Raw genomic sequence first — 23,290 nt, forward strand, 5'->3', positions numbered from 1 at the left:
CAATTTAAAAGACTTGTAGTTCCCAAATTGCAAGGTTCACAACGCAGATTCTCCCAATTTAAGAGTTGTTCATGCTAATTTGTTCCCAATGAGTTAAGGTACATGTACTTTTCCCTACTGGGCATTTTTTTTTTTACTGGGCATAACATCCAAGATTTGATATTTGAAAAGGTATATATTTGGTCCTTACATCATTGTAATTCTTACTGTAAAATACCTTGGTGGGACACTGAAAGCCAACAAAACGCCAATTAAAAAACTCCATTAGCTGATTATACAACAGAGCTCATACATTTTTCAGTTTAAATAACACAGGACACCTTAGAGCCAGAAGTGTCCATTGGCAACAACAGCAAACAGCTTGATTTCCAGGAGGATTTAGTTAGCCCTCAATTTGCAACACATTACAGTTAATATCTATACAAATACAGAATCCCAAGGCCAAACACAAGGAACTATTTTTTTCATATTATGTGTTTGTTATACAAACATATGTGTTTGTTATAAAAAACATTTTAAGCACACAATTTCAGACACAAACTCTTCTTCTAGATATTCATTTTCAAACTGAACTTTTATTTATTAATATCAGCTAGGATATTTGTATACCATAAGGTCAATGATAACTATCTTTCAATGAGGATTTTCAGGCCAAATTTTTTTGGACAACATTGACAAATGCACTGAGTACAAGGCTAATATAATAAGGTTATATTTGTCTGAGGTTATATTTGTCTACGTATAATTCCCTCACACAGGGCCCTCAATCTATCAAATCTGCGGCCGCTGAGTCCCCCACCTGAAAAGTATACTTTTTTCCCCTTTTGGGAAAATTCCCCCTGATTTAAAAAAGATGTGTCTCATGTTTATTATATCTCAATACTATTTCAATTTAATCTTGCCAAACATACTTAATTATGAAAAAAGAAATGAATATAGTGTAAACATGTACAAATGTAATAATGAGAGAGTAAGTAAAAAAAATCCCCCAAAGGGAAACGCCGCGAAAATTCCCCCTTGTGACGGTAGCGACCCGCTTCGCCTAAATTGGATTGAGGGCCCTGTCACATGTAAAATATTTGAGTCATAATATATTATAGTCATAATAACTTGCGAACATGAGCTAATGAACTGTCTGTAACATTTTATTATGACCACCCAATATGGCACTAACAGACAGCAGAGCTCCAGATAAGGGTCGTATTTTCGTAATTACGAATTATTTTCAAGTCCGTTTCGTATTTATTTTAAAATCTTGTCGTACCATTAAGAATTACAAAATCAAGTTACGAATATTATTTTTACATCGGTTCGTATCGATTTTTATTGAGTTCTTTCGCGTATTAAAGATCTTTGCGGTGCTTATATAGAATAGTTATCAGGTTTGTTTAACAAAGCGCATTTTTTCAAATAAAAGCGGCGTTTACAGTCTATCTGTCAAAAAACAATGGCGGCGCCCAGAGAACGTCCTAAAAAACTGCAAAGCGTCCCAAAACAGGCTTTTAACATATTGTACGCAAAGTGAGCGGAAGTTAAATGTTTAGAAAGACATTATAGAAAAGATCTTATACGATGTTTTATGTTCAGTTGCCGACACAGTCGGAAAAGCTAAACAAAAACGCGACACGACGGGTCCAAACTTAAACACAAAAAAACATTGAACGAGTGGAAGGGACAAGTCCCGTGGCTAATCGTTAAAAAGATTGAAGGGGAGACCCGTTTTAATTGTGAAATATGTAAAAATTCATCTCAGGCATGCAATCAAAGCACAGTTTGGGCATATGAAGGTATTTGAAAAATAAAATTGTATAATACTGAAAAGACGCTGTTGAACTCGTATAAATAAAGTTGCTAGTATGTTTATTTTGATTTTTTTTGCATGAAAATAACCATTATGGATGATTTTTAAATCATTTAGAAAAAATAAGAATTATTTTCCAAAACTTAGTAGTTACGTTAAGAATAAAATTCAGAGTTAAGAATTCTTTTTGAAAATCTAGTAGTAATTTAAGAATTTCACAAAACCTTATCTGGAGCTCTGGACAGATTCCATATTGTTAAATGATAACATCAAATCATCAATTAACTGAAAATCAATAGTGCACAACATGCATTCCTTATTTATCATCCAATTTCCCCCACATTTGATCTTCAATTAATAAAGCATTCATCAAACAATATTAATCTTCTTAGCATGATTGGCGTGAAATCAGCCTCTGAATCCCCTTTCCCCACCACTGTTATATTGCCTGGAATTTATATTTTGTCAATAGGGATTAAATGTGTGTGCAAGCACAACAGCTTTTTTGCTGAGACAAACTCTGTGAAAACAGGGCTTAATGCATGGGTATTAAGTGTCATCCAACATTATCATGTGCAGTATGCACAGGCTGATCAGGTACCACACTTTCCTCCTTTACAGGATTTTTTTAGAAGAGACTTCCTTTCAACAAATCATTGCACAAAAGGGGAACGGTTTGTCTCTCTGAATACCCAGCACAGACTGCCCATTGTCTCTGAATACCCAGCACAGACTGCCCATTGTCTCTGAATAGCCTGCGCAGACTGCCCATTGTCACTGAATACCCAGCACAGACTGCCCATTGTCACTGAATACCCAGCACAGACTGCCCATTGTCACTGAATACCCAGCACAGACTGCCCATTGTCACTGAATACCCTGCGCAGACTGCCCATTGTCTCTGAATAGCCTGCGCAGACTGCCCATTGTCTCTGATTACCCTGCACAGACTGCCCATTGTCTCTGAATACCCTGCGCAGATTGCCAATAGTCTCTGAATATCCTGTGCAGACTGCCCATTGTCACTGATTACCCTGTGCAGATTGCCCATTGTCACTGAATAGCCTGCGCAGACTGCCCATTGTCTCTGAATATACCCTGCGCAGACTGCCCATTGTCTCTGATTACCCTGCGCAGATTGCCAATTGTCTCTGAATACCCTGCGCAGATTGCCAATTGTCTCTGAATATACCCTGCGCAGACTGCCCATTGTCTCTGAATACCCAGCACAGACTGCCCATTGTCTCTGATTACCCAGCACAGACTGCCCATTGTCTCTGAATACCCAGCACAGACTGCCCATTGTCTCTGATTATCCAGCACAGACTGCCCATTGTCTCTGATTACCCTGCGCAGACTGCCTATTGTCTCTGAATATACCCTGCGCAGACTGCCTATTGTCTCTGAATACCCTGCGCAGATTGCCAATTGTCTCTGAATACCCTGTGCAGACTGCCCATTGTCACTGAATACCCAGCACAGACTGCCCACTGTCTCTGAATACCCTGTGCAGACTGCCCATTGTCACTGAATACCCAGCACAGACTGCCCATTGTCTCTGATTACCCAGCACAGACTGCCCATTGTCTCTGATTACCCTGCGCAGACTGCCTATTGTCTCTGAATATACCCTGCGCAGACTGCCCATTGTCTCTGAATACCCTGCGCAGATTGCCAATTGTCTCTGAATACCCTGTGCAGACTGCCCATTGTCACTGAATACCCAGCACAGACTGCCCACTGTCTCTGAATACCCTGTGCAGACTGCCCATTGTCACTGAATACCCAGCACAGACTGCCCATTGTCTCTGAATATACCCTGGGCAGACTGCCCATTGTCTCTGAATACCCTGCACAGATTGCCAAGTGTCTCTGAATACCCTGTGCAGACTGCCCATTGTCACTGAATACTCAGCACAGACTGCCCATTGTCTCTGAATACCCTGCACAGACTGCCCATTGTCTCTGAATACCCTGTGCAGACTGCCCATTGTCACTGAATACCCAGCACAGACTGCCCATTGTCTCTGAATACCCAGCACAGACTGCCCATTGTCTCTGAATACCCTGCACAGACTGCCCATTGTCTCTGAATACCCTGTGCAGACTGCCCATTGTCACTGAATACCCAGCACAGACTGCCCATTGTCTCTGAATACCCAGCACAGACTGCCCATTGTCTCTGAATACCCTGCGCAAATTGCCAATTATCTCTGAATACCCTGTGCAGACTGCCCATTGTCACTGAATACCCAGCACAGACTGCCCATTGTCACTGAATACCCTGCACAGACTGCCCATTGTCTCTGAATATCCTGCGCAGACTGCCCATTGTCACTGAATACCCTGGGCAGACTGCCCATTGTCACTGAATACCCTGCACAGACTGCCCATTGTCACTCACTGAGAATTGCTAGATGTGTACATGTATTCATGCTTCATAATCTTATTTTCAATACTATGTCAAGTCAACCAGCAATATTTTCAATGGATATTTACTCAGGGTTTTTTTTTAGAGAAAGGGGAAGACGCTGGACGCTGGGTGAAAGGGGAAAAAAGAGTGCGAAAGAGACATATTAGGGGAAAAAATAAAAACTGTTCATTTCAATGTCTATAACTCATCAAAAGAGGCTTGTCTCCGTCCTTTTTGTTCTTAAACACATTTAACGAGTATTAAAGTCAAAGTCCTTAATTAAGTTGCAGGTGTAGATCTAATTATGGGAAATGTTTTTAACTATATTTCTGTACTGGGGCCGGGGGACGATGTCAATTTTGTGATTTCAATTTCATGATGAATGGGTTGACGATCTTGATCTGCTACAGTATTGGAAGGGAAAGGAGCAGCAGCTGCCGATTGTCTACTTTCACTTTCACAATGTTCGATGTTGATTACCTCAGAATCCTGATGGGTTATAACGGTTTTCGATGATTCTTTCTTAAAAAATGCCTCGATGCGTTCAGTATCTTCCAATTCCGAATGTTTTATTTTGTTTGTGTAAGAACGCCAATTGTGAGACATTTTTTTCTGTTTTCACGTTTATATCTTGGCTTGCATATAGCACGGATGAAAATTCGACTGGTTTCTGGTAATTTATTGACGAAACACCCTTCTCGCGCAAGACCGGTATCCAGTTAAATAGTCACATGATTATTACGATTAGTTGCCCAGTTTACATAACGTTATTTAAGAGCGATATTTAGAATAACTGGGATTCCCAGATTTTTTGTGTTCATCTGGAGAGAGAGAGAAAGATCGTTGTACATGGTGCAAATTGGATAATTGTCGAATGCCCAAAGGAAAAATAAACATTTCTTCGAGAGAAAATATTATATTTTGGTGAAAAATGATATTTTTGGTGGGGAAATTGTATTTTGAGGGGAAAAATTCTGGTAGGGGAAGACGCCGAATATCGGCGTCACTTTCTTAGTAAAAAAAAACCCCTGTTACTCAATGACAATGTATACTATATTTTAAATGGATATTTACTCAATGACAATGTATACTATTTATAGTAATACCAATGTTTACCCAAGCTCATGCAATGACCTGGTATGATTGCCTGGATTTAAACTATCACCAGCTCAATTTGGGCGCAAAATAGTTCAACTACATATCCACACCCTCAGGCAAGAACCTTCAGCTTTTATCAAGTTAATCAAGTTGATAATGTATTTTGGATTACAGTTTTCATTTAGTTTTAGTGGGTATCAGTATATACAATTTCAGTTCTAGAGTACTGAACAAGAATGATTATACATTTTTTAGCATGTAACATATAATGGTATGTATAATCGGTCAGATAAGATTGTGTTACATGGCAATTTTTTTTATAACAATTTGTTATATTTGTGGATAAACATTTAGATAAAACAACAAAAACAATTCATTGAACATTAAAAAAACAATCATATCAAACAATTTCAAAAGACATGAATATAATGCTTAATAATATTTTTTTCAGCACATCTTTCAAATGCAAATACATCATATAAGAAATGTGACATATTTGGACATGGATGCCCCCGCAGTCAGTTTTTGTCTTCATCCACATCTGAGTAGAACTGAACCAATATATGATGGCGCTAGTATGTTCGTGAATTTACAGTGCCAACTAGCAGCAATACTTTTAGAGCTAAAATAAAAGTCAAGCTTACATGGATTACATGTCAATTGACGCTTGCAAAAATAATAATATATTATTTAAGTTTATCTTTTACATTATTTGATAATCCATGAATGGATATCACATGTTTAACTGATTTATGCTTACAATTGAAATCATAAAAATTGGAGAAAAAAAACAACAAGTAAAATTGATGTTGTCACATGCCTTTCCCAGTTATCTGCAGAACAGAGCAGTGTAAATGGTGCAGCTAAACAAATAATGCAAGTAATAGTATCATGACTAACAAAATAAAAATCGATATTAATCATAAAATAATAATGCCCCTTTTCAGGATTGCCCCCATTTAAATCTTTTAATAGATCTAGACAAATTTAAACTAGAAATGGTGCGGCAGAGAAGAGAAGTTCAGTATCAATTAGAAGTGAATCGGTGTAGAAATGAAGGAATTATAGTAAAGGCAATTTTGGGTGGGTGTGGCCTATGTGGGTGGGGCGCCTCAGGGTTGGTAATGGGGCCATGCATAGTTGAGATTGACCGTATTGTCATGCATAGTTGTGATTGACCGTATTGTCATAAGAGAATTTCAGTATCAATTTGAAGTATATCGGTGTAGAAAAGAAGAAATTATAGTAAAAGGCAATTTTGGGTGGGTGTGGTCTATGTTGGCGGGGCGCCCCAGGGTTGGTAATGGGGCCAAGCATAGTTGAGATTGACCATATTGTCATAAGAGAGGTTCAGTATCAATTTGAAGTAAATCGGTGCAGAATTGAAGAAGTGAATGTAAAATAACACAAGAGCATCGCCTTCCAGGTGCAGACAGCTCATCTATTTTTTTTTTAAAAGGTGAAGGGACCTATCTCAATATTTAATCACAAAGGAAGGACGGTTGGAGTGGAGGGGGGTGTATAGTATTTTCTTCCAAAAAATGCACACAAAAAAAAATGCATTTTTTTTTTTTTGGGGGGGGGGGGGGGGGATTCTTGGGTGGGATGGTTGGACAGTATTTCAAAAAAAATATACAAAAAAATATTTGGGTGTCTTTTAACCATCTTTAAAAAAAGATGGGGGGGATAGTGTGAGGGTGTGATGGTCATTTATTAGACGATCTGTAAGGAAAAAAAACTTTTTTTTGCGGGGGGGGGGGGGGGGGGGGGGGGGGGTGAATTCGGGGGGGGGGGGGGGATGGTTTGGGTGGAGTCTATTGTGGTATGTCAGGTCAGAGTTGTTTTGTCAAAGTATCATTCAAATCTAATCATAAATAAAGAAGTTATGGCAATTTTAGTAATTTGACCTTGAGAGTCAAGGTCATTCAAAGGTCAAGGTAAAATTCAACTTGCCAGGTACAGTACCCTCATTATAGCATGAAAGTATGAAAGCAATAGCCTTGATACTTTAGAAGTAAAACGGATCTAAACACAAAATTTAACCATATATTCAAAGTTACTAGGTCAAAAAAGAGCCATAATTCCAACAAAATGACAACCAGAGTTATGCAACTTGTCCTTTACTGTTCCCTTATGATAGTTTGTTCCAAGTTAGTTTGTCTGATAGTGTTCCAAGAATGAAAGCAATATCTATGATACTTTAGGGGTAAAGTGGACCAAACACAAAACTTAACCAAATTTTTAATTTTCTAAGTATAAAGGGCCCATAATTCCGTCAAAATGCCAGTCAGAGTTACTTAACTTTGCCTGCACAGTCCCTTCATGATAGTTGGTAAGTGTTGCAAGTATGAAAGCAATAGCTTTGATACTTTAGGAATAAGGTGGACCTAAACACAAAACTTAACCAAATTTTCAATTTTCTAAGTATAAAAAGGGCACATAATTCTGTCAAAATGCCAGTCAGAGTTACATAACTTTGCCCGTCCAGTCCCCTTATGATAGTAAGTAAGTGTTGCAAGTATGAAAGCAATAGCTTGATACTTAAGGAATAAAATGGACCTTAACACAAAACTTAACCATAACCAAAATTTTCAATTTTCTAAGTATAAAAAAGGCACATAATTCTGTCAAAATCCACGCCCGAGTTATCTAACTTTGCCTGCCCAGTCCCCTAATGATAGTAAGTAAGTGTACCAAGTTTGAATGCAATAGCTTTGATACTTTATGAGAAAAGTGGACCTAAACGCAAAACCTAACCGGCGCCGACACAGACGCTGACGACAACGTGATGACAATAGCTCATAATTTTTTTTCAATAAATAGATGAGCTAATAAAAAATGAGTGAAAATCTCTGACCCAGCCCCGCCCCAACCCCCATAACTTTTGACCCAGGGGTCAGATCAAAATTCCAAATAGTGCAGGGTCGCACATATGCTCATAGCTACCATGCGTGTAAGTTTCAAGGTTCTAGTGCTTATAGTGTAAGAGGAGATAGTGGCCAGGAGAGACAGACGGACGTCAGAGATAACCACAATATCCCCACGCTTTTCAAAAAGTGTGGGGATAAAAAAGAAATTATCACACAATTTACATTTGTTATATGTATTTTCATATTTAAATAAGCCATATATCCTGCTGATATTCTGTTTGTTATTTTAAAAATAAAATTTAACATAAATACTTGGGACCCATTGATTTCTTTTAAAACATATTCATCCTTAGGTCCATCTACTAAATCCTAAAAATTGATGTCATATTGATATATTTATCAATTTTAAGCAGTATTGCTGTCCAAAATGATTATTTGAAATGTTAGCCATAAAGATTATTGTTTTCTCCTGCATAGTCTGAACAATGTGTTACAGCACCTATTAACCAGATATTATGCACAAATAAACATGTTTGAGTTTGTTTTCCATTAAGAATAACATTTATGACAAATTGCTAGCGGGTTCTACCATCATTCAAAATGTCACACATAACCACCTCTAGAAGTAGCTACATTAAGGTACCATGTGAGCCGAAACCGTATCTTATAATTGTTGGCTATAAAAGTTGCTGATTATAAATGTTTTGACAATCTATGGGTGAATCAAAGTCTACTTTTCTGCATTAACCAGGTTTGATAACATGCCTATTTTTTATTGAATTAATGCACTCATCTATACAATATGTCTACTTGCCCGTTTTACCCACGCATTTGGCTGATAACATAAAAAAAGTGTGCAATATGATTTATTATTTACGTAGGACGAGTTATTTCTAAAAAATTACTCCAATAGTTTGAAGTTATTATCATAAGGTGAAAATTTTATTGGGAAATATTCACTCAACCTTTTACCAGCGTTTATTCTTAGTGTTTCAAATAAGTTTTAATTAAGAAAGCCAATTTTCAAATTAATAAGTTTAGTTATTTAAAAGTGCACAGTAGACAATGCACTATGTTTTATCATAATGTACATAACACAGTGGTGCTATGCAGTCATTTAAAAGTAGACACGCACTATGTTTTATCATAATGTACATAGCAAAGTCTTACTGTACAAATACAATTATGCAAACTAAAGAATTTTAATGACCACATTTTGCAATTCAGAAGTCACTCATTTCAATAATGAGCCAAGTGATGCTACCCTGATACATGATAGTTGACACAAACCCATGGTAGATCGCACTATTTTAACCCAATATTGCCCATGAAATACAACTTTCTTGCACACACTAATTTTTAGAATGTACATTAAATATTTTATGATTGAAGTTAAGGATAAAATTACAGTATTTGAGAAGGCAGTTTAATTTGGTTACAATCTATAGAATTTAATGTTACCGACGACGTTACTGTTGAATGTTTCATAAACAGGTGTCAAAATGCAAGATGTGCAAGGAGATTAAATATAGCCAACAACCAAACTCTAAAAAAAGAAAGTCTTGTTCTGATCCCCCACTATAGTAATGTAACACCAAATATAAACATAAATGATTAAAACTGCAATCATTGATATGGTAACTCAAAAGGATTACGGGTCCATACCAAATATGACCTGAAAAAATAACAGAATGCAGGCAGTGTATGAAAAGTAGTAGACTTGTGGTTCACTGTATGATAGTTATAAGGTGTTAACATTCACATGATATGACTAATAATTATGTTAAATGTAACATGATTTAAATACTTTGATTTCATTACAACGTAAACAGATATCAAATATACCCCACCCTTCCAATAAGCCACATGTTTACTCAAAGCAGAATATTCACTGTTGAGTGAATCTATTGGAATGGTATATTTACTTGATTTGACAATCTCAAATGCTTAAATAAATGTTGTTGATTGACTGAAAAAATAATGTGTCTGTACAAATATGTAGCCATGGCAGATTTCAGTGGACAATACTGGTTTGCATATACGCATACTCAATGGCTGACAGGTACTCTGCAGTACTAGTCATCCACAATGTCCTACTCACTTTACTGGTCAGGCTGCGGGTCACAAAACAACTCAGAGTGCTTTTCCATATGCCTTCTTTTGACAATAAATTAACAGCAATAGTTTTTGTATAAGCAATAACTGTTCAGCCATCAATTATCAAAAAGGTCACAAATGCACCTGCATCACTTCCACAGAAACATAAAGCTAGTAATCATCATACTGGGAACATGAATGTGACTTTAACATGCTTATGTAGACATTACAAAGACTTCTTAACAATTATCCAGCTATGCATACACTGAGGGCGAAGTGCCCAGCCGCCCCAAGGTCACACCCTGCGCATGCTTGCTCATGTATTGCATGTTTTTATCTGATCCCATCATAATGCAACAAATTGTATTTGAAGTTTCAATACATTAACTCAGTTTTTCACAAATATAAAACTAGTTTTATCAATTAAAGGTTCAATTTTGTCAATGAAAATACATAACACATGCTTTATTGAAATATGCCACATGATTGAAATGTCCACATAGGCTTTAGTGCCTTTTTGACAAAAGAGCACCTTGACCTTTTAAAATCCTAAGCAGGAGTACTGTATTTAGGCTTAACCACACTTGCTCTAAATGCTGTCAACATTTTGACAGTTCAATGGTTACTGAATGGTCACAGATTGTGTGGAGAAGATTTGGTGAAGTTGCCATGAAGGCTGCACAAATGGTCCTTGTGACAACATGACATTTATCAATAATGTCTTGAAAGAAAGTGAACAATGGCTTAAAATTTAAAAATTAAACGAGACTTACCTTGGTTAAGTCGATGTTTGAATGTAATTCTATGAGTCATAGACTCACTGGAGGGATTAAATGAGAGATTGTGCGGCGCATGCGCAGATCAGGCTTTAAAGAAATTTTGTCATTATAATCCATAAGCAAGTCGTGGTTCTATAAATCTAACGACTAAGTGTACAACTTGCTGTTCTAAAAAACCTTTACCAAATATGTGTGGGGAGGGGGGGGGCGGCATTTAATCCCTCCAGTGAGTCTATGACTCATAGAATTACATTCAAACATCGACTTAACCAAGGTAAGTCTCGTTTAATTTTTAAATTCTATTTCGTCATATCACTGTCAGTCTTAAATGAGATTTCAAAGCTGATAATGACAAAATTAACCATGTAATACAGTACTTACATGTACTCTAATGATGTTACTGTAAAACTGCATTTTCAAACATTGAATCGTTTTCAATGTTTAACGAATAGTACTTCTTAAATGTAGAATCTGCTGTCCAACCAGCACGCTTCATTATAACACTAATTGGCACATTGTTGTCTCGAGCTTTTGATGTTGATGCACTCCTGACACTGTGAGCACCATAAACTGTTACATCAATCCCCGACTTAATCATGACTGTCCGTATCCAACGTGATACTGTGTCTTTAGAAACAGGCCCATGCGGCCTAATATAGCTGATTAACAGTTTCTTATTTGCGGATGGTCGGACTTTCTTAGTTCGACTGAGATACTCTTTCATAACAGTATATACACAAAGCCTCCTATCTGGAGGGTAACATTTTAACAATAGAACTGAATAATCAAAGCCCGGCCGGCTTTGTTTTAACAATGAATCGAATTGTACAACAAACTGTGATTTTTCTTTAATTAACTTATTAACACTCAACAAATGAACTGTCTGGGATCGAGCGGCATTTGTTAATGCAATCAACATGACTAATTTCAGAGTCAATTCCTTCAATGACAAGTGTTTCACTGGCGAAAGGGATTTCAGATATGTCAGTACGTTTTGAACATCCCAAGTCTTGGTGTACTTAGATTTGCAGGGCCGCAAATTAAATACTCCTTTCATGAATCTAATAACCACTGGGTGAGAACCTGCTGGAACGTTTTCAAGTCTTAAAAACGATGACAAAGCTCCTCTGGCTGTATTAAGGGCACTATATCCTACTCCGCGTTCAAATTCTTCAGTCAAAAACTCCACTACGTCCTTTACAGAAACCGAAACTGAATCAATTTTGCACTTGTCACAATACTGAAACCATCTTGATATATACGTCTGATATTGTTTTTGGGTTCCGGATCGCCATGAAGACATGAGTATTTTGGTTGCCCTTCTAGAAAAACCTTGACATCTGAACGATTCCCGGACACTAGACATGCAATCAGAACTAAGTCTTTTGCCAGCGGATGGGTTTGATCGGAGTGTGGTAGATATAGAACTTTTTTGGTTGCCGGAAGAATGAAGGGCTCCTTTATAATCATTCCCATTAGTTTTGAAAACCAAGTTTGTGTTGGCCACAGGGGTGCTATTATCAAACACCTGGCTCTGTCTAAGGAAATTTTCTGAACGCATCGTCCCAGCATGCTGAAAGGAGGAAACACATAAGAGCATGAAAATACACTCCAATCAGTTGTAAATGCATCTACCAAATAAGAATTTGGTTCAGGCTTCCAAGAGCAGAAAACTGGCAACTTAGCATTTAGCCTTGTTGCAAACAAATCAATTTCCGGTTTTTTCAATAGTTTGAGAGATTTTTCCAAACACATCAGGATACAAGGACCATTCAATTCGATCATTGAATCTCCTAGAGGGCTCGTCGGCCAAATTTTCTTTCCCAGCAATGTGAGAGCATGATAACCAGACATTGTTTTCTATGCACCAAAACCAAATTTGCTTTGTAAGCATATCACATTTATCAGAGCGAATGCCACCCATATTTGTTAGGTAGCACACTGCTGTCGAGGAATCTGTTAAAACCTTAACATGTTTCCCTATGAGTTCCTCTTTCAATGATTTAACAGCGAATAATATTGCTTTAAGTTCTAGGACATTAATATGCTCAGAACTTTCGTCTTTAGTCCACCTACCGCCTACTGTTCTACTATCAATGACAAAACCCCAACCTGACAGAGAAGCATCAGTCTGTATAACTATGTCTGGATTGCCGTGACTTATAACCCTATATTGTTCATGGACATGCTGTATCCACCAATTGAGTTCCCTTTTCATCTTCCAATTACCCTTCTCGAAAAAGTGCACTAAATGCGCATTTAATGCGCATTAAATGCACATTAAATGCGCATGTTATTGGCACCGTATTTTTTGCTTAACAAGTGCATTTTAATCTGTTAAAAAAAAACACTTTTTACTAGTGTGTTTATACATTTAAGTGTATTTTTTTCCACGAAATAATACACTTAAGTGCGTTTATTATGATAATAAGTGCGCTTAAGTTTATTTTTAAGTGCATTTATACACTTGAGTGTATTTAAAGACATACAAATAATACACTTCATGGTCAAAGTAAATTTTTTAAAGCGCATTAATACACTTGAGTGCATTTCCAGTCATTCAAATAATACACATTACAGAATTAAAAGCAAATTATTTAAGCGCATTAATACACTTGAGTGCATTTCCAGTCATACAAATAATACACTTCATTGAGTATTCAAAGTGAATTTTTGTAAGCGCATTAATACACTTGAGTGCATTTCCACTGATACAAATAATACACCTTACAAAATTGAAAGTGAATTTTTTTAAGCGCATTAATACACTTGAGTGCATTCCCAGTCATACAAATAATACACCTTACAATATTAAAAGTGAATTTTTAAGCGCATTAATACACTTGAGTGCATTTTCAGTCATACAAATGATACACTTTTTGAAGTGTTGGAAGTGAATTATTTAGGCGCATTATACGCTCAAGTGTACTTTTCATCACTTCAAATTAATATGCTTAAAAATTAACCAAATTTAAAAAAATCCCAGCATTTTGAAGTCAGCATTCATTCTTTAAATGAAAGGTTAGTGTAAACACATACATAAAAAACAAAAAGTACAATTCAATAGATAAATACACACTTTTATTAGAATGTTAAACCTTAAAAAACAAAAACAAATGTTACATATATACATAAAAGAGAGGATTCAAACGGGCTATTGCCTATCTGGAATTAACAATTAAAAATATCAAGCTCATACCAGTGATTTTTCTCCCCTCTGATTATCGGTAACTGATTAACAGCCAAATACAGGTGGTTTCCACTTCAAAAATATTAAAGATTTCCCCTCCTTAAGCTGAAATGTTTTCCCTATCATTTACTAGATTTTTATATATTACATTAATTCCAAATCCCTTTTTAATATGGACAAAAGCAGCACATTTAATTCAATCATATTCTGGATTCTTATATATGATAAATGAACAGTATTCATGAAATTTATATAAATCTATACCTTATTTTTAAGATCTTCCTTTTTTTGTTCATTATTGCGCTAAAACATGCCTTTCTGAAAGCCAGTACGTACAGGTTGTTTTGAATTTCCAAAGAAAATCACTGCATACATGCTGACAATATTTAGCAGCTTAGCCCCTGTCACTATATTTGTTGTTATACACTGTTCCTTACAAAGAATGCATTCATAAACAACCCTTTATAGAGCACTTCACCAGCTGATCAGGTCTGAATACTACTGTCATGGTCTGCGAGGCGCTTCTCGTGCATGATCTCATTTGAGATCAGGTCCTGAAAGATATTTTATAATGTAAGTGTTAAATATTGCTGTTATGGTAAGCTTGTTCATACACTTGCTATAAATATCATAGCCTTTGCTATAAATATCATAAATTTAAATCAAAACAAGTTTGTTGGCTTGTTGTTTTTGTTTGTTTATTTTTGCAATTTTAATCTCGTGATCACATGTGACTTAACGCTTTTCATAAATAATTTAAAGAAATTACGTTTGGTAGAAAATACTGTTAATAAATGTACTAATATATGTGGTCTCCTTTGGCTGTGTGGACTGGTCGGAAGTGTGACTTCTTTGAATTGCAATAACCTTTATTATATAGTTTTACCTCTCAACAAATCCATCTTTTCTTGGTCAAGGACAAGCTACAGGGCACGGTTTCCCACTCCTGTTCCCCTCAAGTTGGCCTGGTATACATGTCCATACATCAGGTAGTCCCCTTTTTGCTCCCTTTTTTGGCAGGCGATGATGCACATTCTGTCCAATGGATCTTCCGATCAATGTAAATTTCACCTTGGGGTTTAACCTTCAAATATAAAATATTAAAGTTCTGATTAAATATGGGGGAAAGAAATCTGTTCATTAATGACAAGAAATAGGTATAAATAAATTTTAAGATGACAATAACCATAAAATACAGCCATAATAATTCAAATGGTGTTTTTTTCCTTAAAATTGCATTACATTTACTCATCCAGTTACATTTCCCAGTGACAATACATAAATATGATAATTATCATAATTAATTTAATTAAAAAGAGATGCAGAAATGAAAATACAAACCTGTTACAGCTGTTCTTTAGCATTCCAAACAAACAAAAACGGCAGTTGTTGATCACTTTAACCACCCACTTTGAATCTTCTTTGCAACAAACTTATTGTTGATTTACACATTGTAGTAAACACACATTGTTTTCATCACACAATAGTTCATGTGCTGAAAGAATTTCAAGACATTTGACACTAGAATTAATGTTGCTGAATTATACCTAAAAATTTAGCTCAATTTAAGTTGCTGAAACCAAATTGTTTACAAAAATAACTTCCTGTGCTCCAAATAACTTGCTGTGCTCCAACCAATCAAAAGTGGTTTGTTTTCAAATAGATGGTCCCAGAACCAATCAAAATTCTATAAACACCCCTTTGTTTTGGCTAGATGGAGCACTGATAGGGATTAGTGTTTATGATGCTAATTGATCTCTTATCTGATCCTGATCTTATCTGATATTTATTGAATAATACACAGCACACTTAGCATATTATATTTAATTGTGAATATTTCAATATAACATACTGAATGGTGTTAGGAAATAAATATAATATTATAAATATTATTTAAATTGTCTTTTAAAATGTATGTTAATAGTCAATGTGGTAGACATTAATTGAATTGGGGTTAAATATCAGTGTAAGAAAGTTCAAATACTTGTTTTTTATGTTGTGAAGATATAATTGATTCTGGCAAGACCACATGATTTTTTTGACACTTTCAATATTTTTAATTATTTACCCACAGCCTGATTTAGTTGTACTTTTCCCTTTAAAAGCTGCTCTACTGATTCACATATTTTATGAGCAGACAAATTGTAATAATAAGACCATAAACATTATGTGAATATAAAAAAGAATTCAGTACAATCCTCCTATTAATCACTATATCTCTGTCCTTTAACTTCAGTTATTTGCTATAGTGTTGCTCTTTTTTATGAAGATGCACTAAAACTACACTTGTACAGAAAGAATATTTTTTTTGCAAATCAGAAGATACACTAATATGCACAAAAAATGCACTTCATTGAAAAAATGCACTTATTGCATAAAAAGATGCACTTTGTCTACAGAAGATACACTTAAAATACAGTAAAATACACTTAAAGATAATGAAAATACAGAAAAAATGCACTTTAGTGCACTTAATTATGAAAAAAATGCAGAAAAAATACACTTTTCGGTAAAAATGCAGAAAAAATACACTTTTTAAAGCGTATTTTGTTAAAAAGTGTATTTTATTTTGAGAAGGGTAATACCCATCTTTGCGTCAAAATTACCACAGACAAGCTTCAGCGCAACAGTTTTGCCCTTTTCTAGCTCTCTATAGTGTAGCTTGCCAAATTGCACTGCTGAAAATGCCGACACTAACAAGCCAATTACATGTGCTAGCTCCCTAATTTTTGCCTGCTTTGCATAATACAACTGCGTACATTCCAAAACTATTTGATCAATTTTATTTTGGGGCAAAAACACTTTCATTTGCTCAGAGTCTATGATATTGCCCAAGAACACCAGCCTCTTGGTGGGAATTCTAACAGATTTTTTGAGATTTACGATAAACCCAACTCTGGACATGAGGTCTTCTGTATGAAAAATGTTTTCACAGCACAGCTGGTATGTATCCCCACAAAGAATACTATCATCAATAAATCCACTATTGACATATCCTTGACTGCGAAGTTTAGCATATACTGGCTTGAGTAGCTTTGTAAATAATCTTGGCATGCATGCTAGCCCGTTGGGACAGGCTGTGAATTGAAAAAGTTGACCTTTCCAAACAAATCTTAAGTATTTCTGCTGTTCTGGGGCAATACCAATAGAGTAGTATGCATGGCGCAAGTCAATAGATCCCATGTATGTGTCTTTTGTGATTAAATTCAAGGCTTTCTCGAAAGTATCCATTTTAAAATGGTGATAAGGAATAAACTCATTTAATTTTTTCAAATTTAAAATCATTCTGTGCTCACCATTCTTCTTTGGTCTGATAAAAATTGGTGAAACAAATTGTCCTGGCTCAAACACAGCCTTTACTATTACCCCAAGATCCATAAGTTTCTGAATTTCAGTGTCAATGATCTCTGAATCACGAGTGTTAAATGGTATTTGATTGCAATATTCATTTTTTGTGTTATAAAATTGCTCATGAAAAACAACATGAAAATTTTCAACCATATCAAGAATAATGGGATCACTAGTGAGCTTACGCCATTCATCAACAAAATATTTAAGCCTTCCGGCTTCAAATTTCGATTCACTGACCTGATTTGTTACTGACGTGGAGGGCGACTCTGCCCCCGTCTCAGCACGTTTTTTGGCGGGTTGGAGAACGATGGATTAGGTCCATGTGATGCGTAGGAACCACGTCCCCTCATATAACCCCTTGGGCTTGCCCGTGACCGCATTCGGAAACCGGGTCTTCTGAAACTACCTCCGTAACCGCCTCTCTGAACACGATTACAGATTCTGTTAGAATCTTCAATCTCTTTTGCTTGTTTGCCTACATCGTCACCGAACAGCTCGGAAGTGAATGGCAAAGAGTGATTGCAAAGATGAGCATAGTCACTACGCAGTTCTGGCCTGAGGAGATCTCTCCTTGTGAGATTTATCTGTCTGTTGGTGTGCCCCAAAAGGGCTAAGGCATTGTTGCATTGGTCAACAAGGGGGTTCATCATTGCAGACCCCTGTTCTAGACACGCCATTTCATTCACTGTTTTAGCTAATATAGTAGCTGCCTTAATCACCGATATCTCGATGTTTTGAAGTTTTTTGTCTGTCAACCTAGCGTTGTGTGAGATGGCATCCCAAATAAGCCTATTTATCTTAACCACTGAAAGGCCTTCACAATTTCCTGGCCTTGCAAGTTTCTCATCTTTTATCAATTCATCGTACCGATCGTCATCGATTCCGTTATGGAAAAGATCATTGATATTGTCAGCTAATGTCTGATCGATGTCCTTATCAACTGTTTCCGTCGACCGAAACTTTTTTGCCATGGACTCAAATCTGCTGTGGCTTGCTTCGTCAGCAGGTCGCTTTCGCGAATTTTGAGTTTCTGAGCCATGCCCGACAGGCTGGATTTCTTCTATATCATCCGACTCGAAGCACTCACCCTCTTCATAATAACCGTAGCCATCATCATACATCTCAACGTTATGCGATTCGACTTTTTCAAGTCGTGCTCCCAAATCAGTCATTTTTTCGCTTTGCTTGATTATAGAGTCTTGCATACTTTTTAGAATCGCTAACATTTCAACGTTCGGCGAGTCCTGTATTGCCGAGTCCTGACATTTGGAAGTATCAAGTGTCTCCGACACTGGTTTCGATGGCACTTTTTTCTTTTCAGAAAGTTTAGCTTTGTCTTTAACTGAAAGTTGCTTCACGGCCTCTTTGCCGTCCGCCATCTTGTTTTTGTATTTCGCACGTGGCGAGTAAACCACTGTCGAAAACTGCGGTTTCTGACCGAATCCGATAGATTGGTCGATGTAAATTCTCTCTAAAGGAGAAAAAACTCCCGACAGGAGTATTTTATTATTAAAAGTTATTAAAATAACACGTTAATCCTCGAAATCTAAGAAATTTCTTCTTAGCAAATTTACGCCTGTTAATACTGCAAACGACGTCAGCACACTGATCTGCGCATGCGCCGCACAATCTCTCATTTAAGACTGACAGTGATATGACGAAATAGAATCTCTTAATAAAGTTGTGGAGTCAGTTACAATAAGGCGGTGTTTGGTCATCCAACAATTTGTCCAATCATCACAAAACTGCAAGCCAAGTGACAGGAGGCCATGACCTACAAAAGTCTCATTTACACAGGTACACACTTTCTAAATATGTAGCATTCATATGACTCTGAGAGAATCCATCTAGATTGCACTGCTTCATTTTGAAGTTATTAATAACCTTTATCCTCAGCAGTATCTAAAGGAGTAAAGTATTTGTCATTAATAGATGGAGTCTGTCTTTTCATATTTTTTATCAGTGATGGCTGATAAAAAAGAAATTCATTTTCCTGTCTGTTTTTGACTTGTTAGGATGTTAACAATGAACTTACTATTACAGTCAAATTTTATTTTACAATTATTTTAAAGCTTCTATTAATACTTAATTCGCAGAATATATAGTTTCTATGGTATTTAAGAAACAAGCATCTATATGGCTGATCAAGGACACGTAAGTCAGAGGTGACTGTAAACAATAATTGTATTCTTTATAAAATTTGATGTTTTTGGAGATAAGTTTGAAAATGATAATGAATATAAATCCCACAATCATCAGTATAATCTGAAATGGTAACACCAAGCAAACCCTTCCTTTGGTTGTGAACATGGTTACCATTCACCAGAACCTACCTGTAATATCCTAAACACCGTCAGTGGCCTTCACCTTTATTCAAGGTCAGACCCTGTGTTATAGCCATACTATTAATGGTTTTTTAAACCTGTTGAAGAAAATATCTGAAGAATAAGCCAATAATAACAAGGCTATTGTCAAGCAATACGGTGCCCTACCGGCTCCACCATTGTCAGAAATTCCACCATTTTCAGAATAATTTTTTTGGTTGCCATAGCAACCACAATTTTTGACGCAGGAACAAAATGAAATGACGTGCATAATGTCCATATTTCCATCTATCCATGTTTCAAGTTTCATGAAAAATATGAAGAACTTTTAAAGTTATCGCAGGATCCAGTAAAGTGTGACAGACAGACAGACGCACAGAGCGCAAATCATAAGTCCCCTCCGGTGAAACCGGTAGGGGACAATAAAACATGCCAATTGGGTCTTTGGCATTATGCATCCAGCTTAGCTCTATTAACATGCACAATTACACAGTATAGTTTGCAGCCACCTTGTCTGCCATAACTTCAGGCAAGGTTTTGTGTCTAAATAGCTGATGATAAGGCAGCACAAATGTACATAACATAAAACTCATATTCAAGAGGAATGATAAATTCTTGCCATAAATTTCAGGTTAACTGTTGAGCTATTCTTTATCCTTCATTCTGTAATTTATTTTTGCTTATTTTTAAAATCAGAACATTCATAGTGGTTTAAGACAATGTTATCATCTAGGGAAATATTCCCAAATACAGTAAAAGCAATATTTTTAACAACCCAAACACCACCCAGGCTCTCTAAACTGAATGTAGAAAATATTCTATCAATAACTAGCCCCTTTGTAAAATTCAAGGATAATGGTTACCAAGTAGGACAAGAACAGGAATATAATTTATATTACATCCTTGACCCCATGTTGAGTGAATTGATCCAACCACAGGTTTGGGACTCTTGTTACATAGCATTATGCTCAAAGAAAGCTAGAAGGTGCTATGAATGTAAACATTTATAAGGTTTTCAATACGTTTTGGCTCTTAACCTTTAAAAAGCCATTTCATACTCCTCAACTCTGAAATCGGATTCCCACTCCAAAACTGGCGTGAAGTCAAGTGAAATTGATAGGATAGTGAAACTATATTTGGGATGGCAATGTTAGCACAATAAAATATTGTGATCTAAAAACTGGAGAATATTGGTCTTTCCATAAATGGCATCCGGTGTTGCCTTGTGATAACATACCCTTATTTGGGACAGAGATGTTGTGAAGTGTGATGCATTAACTCCTTCAACTTTTCCTATCATTATCAGCCACGTTTTGAGCCTGATGATACCCACCCAGACATTCATGATTTCATATGCAACCCCACAGATAATTGTGAGACAAATAATTTCACTAATTGGAGACAATACTTTTCTAAGTGGGTGTGCTCAAACATAAATACAACCATTATCAGTCCCCTTTATCCAACATTGAGCAATGTCATAACTTATCTCTTTCAGTGCTGGAAACAAATTTTGAAGGCCTTTGCAAACAGTTTGGATCCAGATGAGATGCCACAGAATGTGGTGTCTCATCAGGATCCAAACTGTTTGCTATTCTGACAACATTTAAGCAGACGACAAATTTCCCAGCATGCAAAGGGTTATCATTGAAGCTTTGGTTGTTACAAAGCCCATCTTCTCTACACTTCATCTACAAATCAAAGTGGAAACCCAAGGTGATGCAAAACAGAAGAAAGCTAAATTAACCCATTTATGCCTAGTGGACTCTCCCATCCCTCTAAATTGGACCAATTTATTTCCAAAATTAGGGATGTATAGTTTATTCATTTCTACATTAAGAATATTTCTTACAGAAATTTCTTTAAGCTAACAGCGCAGACCCTGATGAGACGCCACATCATGCGGCATCTCATCTGGGTCTACGCTGTTTGCCAAGGCCTTTTTTCTAGACGCTAGGCATAAATGGGTTAATATGTGTAATCTGTAGCAAAAGTAAAAAAAGGACAATGCTGGTAACAAATTCAAACACACTTTTACATCCCATACATGGACACTAAATATGCGAAGATTCAGTCTTAAAATGAAACACAATCCCTGGACAGTCGGAAATACTTTAGCACATACTAAAGGAACAATTGCAATTCATTTCATGAAATTAATAGTCACTGCAACGAGAAGCAAAGTGACAAAGAAATAAACTTCATAGTTTGTATGTGACCCACATTTATTTGTAAAATAAATTAAAGGACACAATAAACACAAGCAAGTGCATATTTCTTCAAAATCTTTTGCTAAACCCATTCATGAACATACCATTCCCACAAATATATATTTTTTTATCCAGAAACCCAATAACTTTTGAATGACCTTCTATGCATATTTTATTATCACTTGGAAACTATTTTAAATATTTGTCAAAAAATTTTCTATTAATATTTGTATTTTACAAATATGTTACATATATTTCTCTTTTGAAAAAAGACAGTTAAATGCAAGTACCTTGATCTATAAAGATATCACAGCATACACGTGTTCACTAATGAGGTAAATATTCTCATCAAAACCAGCAGCAAAGAATACAAAATATGCATCAATCTCATTACTTACATATGCAATTTTTGACAGAAGTTTGGTTTATCTGCTGCAAAAATTGATTATCAACCTACAGTGGGTTTTTTGGGGGGTTTTCGGTTGAAAAGTTTTAAAGTTTATGCCCTTCAAAACAGGCTATGGTTACCATCATATGTAAACAGCCCAATGTATTTTCAAACAAACTTAATATCATTAAGTGACCTTTGTAAACATTGTGCAACCCTTCACACAACTTTGATACCTACAGTAGTATTTTCAAAGGCATCCCTGAACACTTAATACAAAATCATGTGTATGACCTTGGTTTCTTTTTGAGGACACAGCCATTGAGAACCTCCACCCAATTGGACTTTACACAATAATGACTATGCATGCAATAGACTTACTTCACAGTGCAGACCTAACTTGGAGCTTATACAACAATGCTTCCATAAAACAAGAGCACGGCATAGCAGGTGCCAACGCTTGGCTGCTGGTGCATTTTTGAATAAATGAAAGCTTGTCAGAAGAATTTAAAATGTTTATTTTTAGAAGTCACAGTGACCTTGACCTTTCACCTAGTGACCCAAAAATGGATGTGGCGTGTAGAACTCATCGAGGTGCAGCTACATATGAAGTTTCAAAGTTGTAGGTGGAAGCACTTTGATTTTTGAGCCAATGAAAAGGTTTTAGCACGACGCCCGTTGGAGGACAACAAGCTAGTTAAGACAATACCTCTGGTTATCTCCGAAAAAAGCAGAGCTAAAAATATAATTTTTTTCAATTCAAATTTAC

The 23,290-nt window shown here is 36.2% G+C and overlaps 1 protein-coding gene and 1 long non-coding RNA gene across 5 annotated transcripts in view; both read right to left on the reverse strand.

Annotated features, from left to right (window-relative positions):
• LOC127855324 (uncharacterized) overlaps window positions 1–23,290 on the reverse strand; it is a 105,377-nt gene that overhangs the window by 53,644 nt on the left and 28,443 nt on the right. The window lies entirely within an intron of this gene.
• LOC127855327 (uncharacterized) lies at window positions 14,610–15,281 on the reverse strand. The gene is made up of 2 exons (XR_008037482.1): window positions 15,135–15,281; window positions 14,610–14,802 (listed from the first exon to the last, which is right to left on the reverse strand). It is a non-coding gene; the product is annotated as an uncharacterized LOC127855327 (long non-coding RNA).

This window comes from Dreissena polymorpha, chromosome 13 (genome assembly GCF_020536995.1).
Source record: "Dreissena polymorpha isolate Duluth1 chromosome 13, UMN_Dpol_1.0, whole genome shotgun sequence".
NCBI classification, from domain to species: Eukaryota; Metazoa; Mollusca; class Bivalvia; order Myida; family Dreissenidae; genus Dreissena; species Dreissena polymorpha.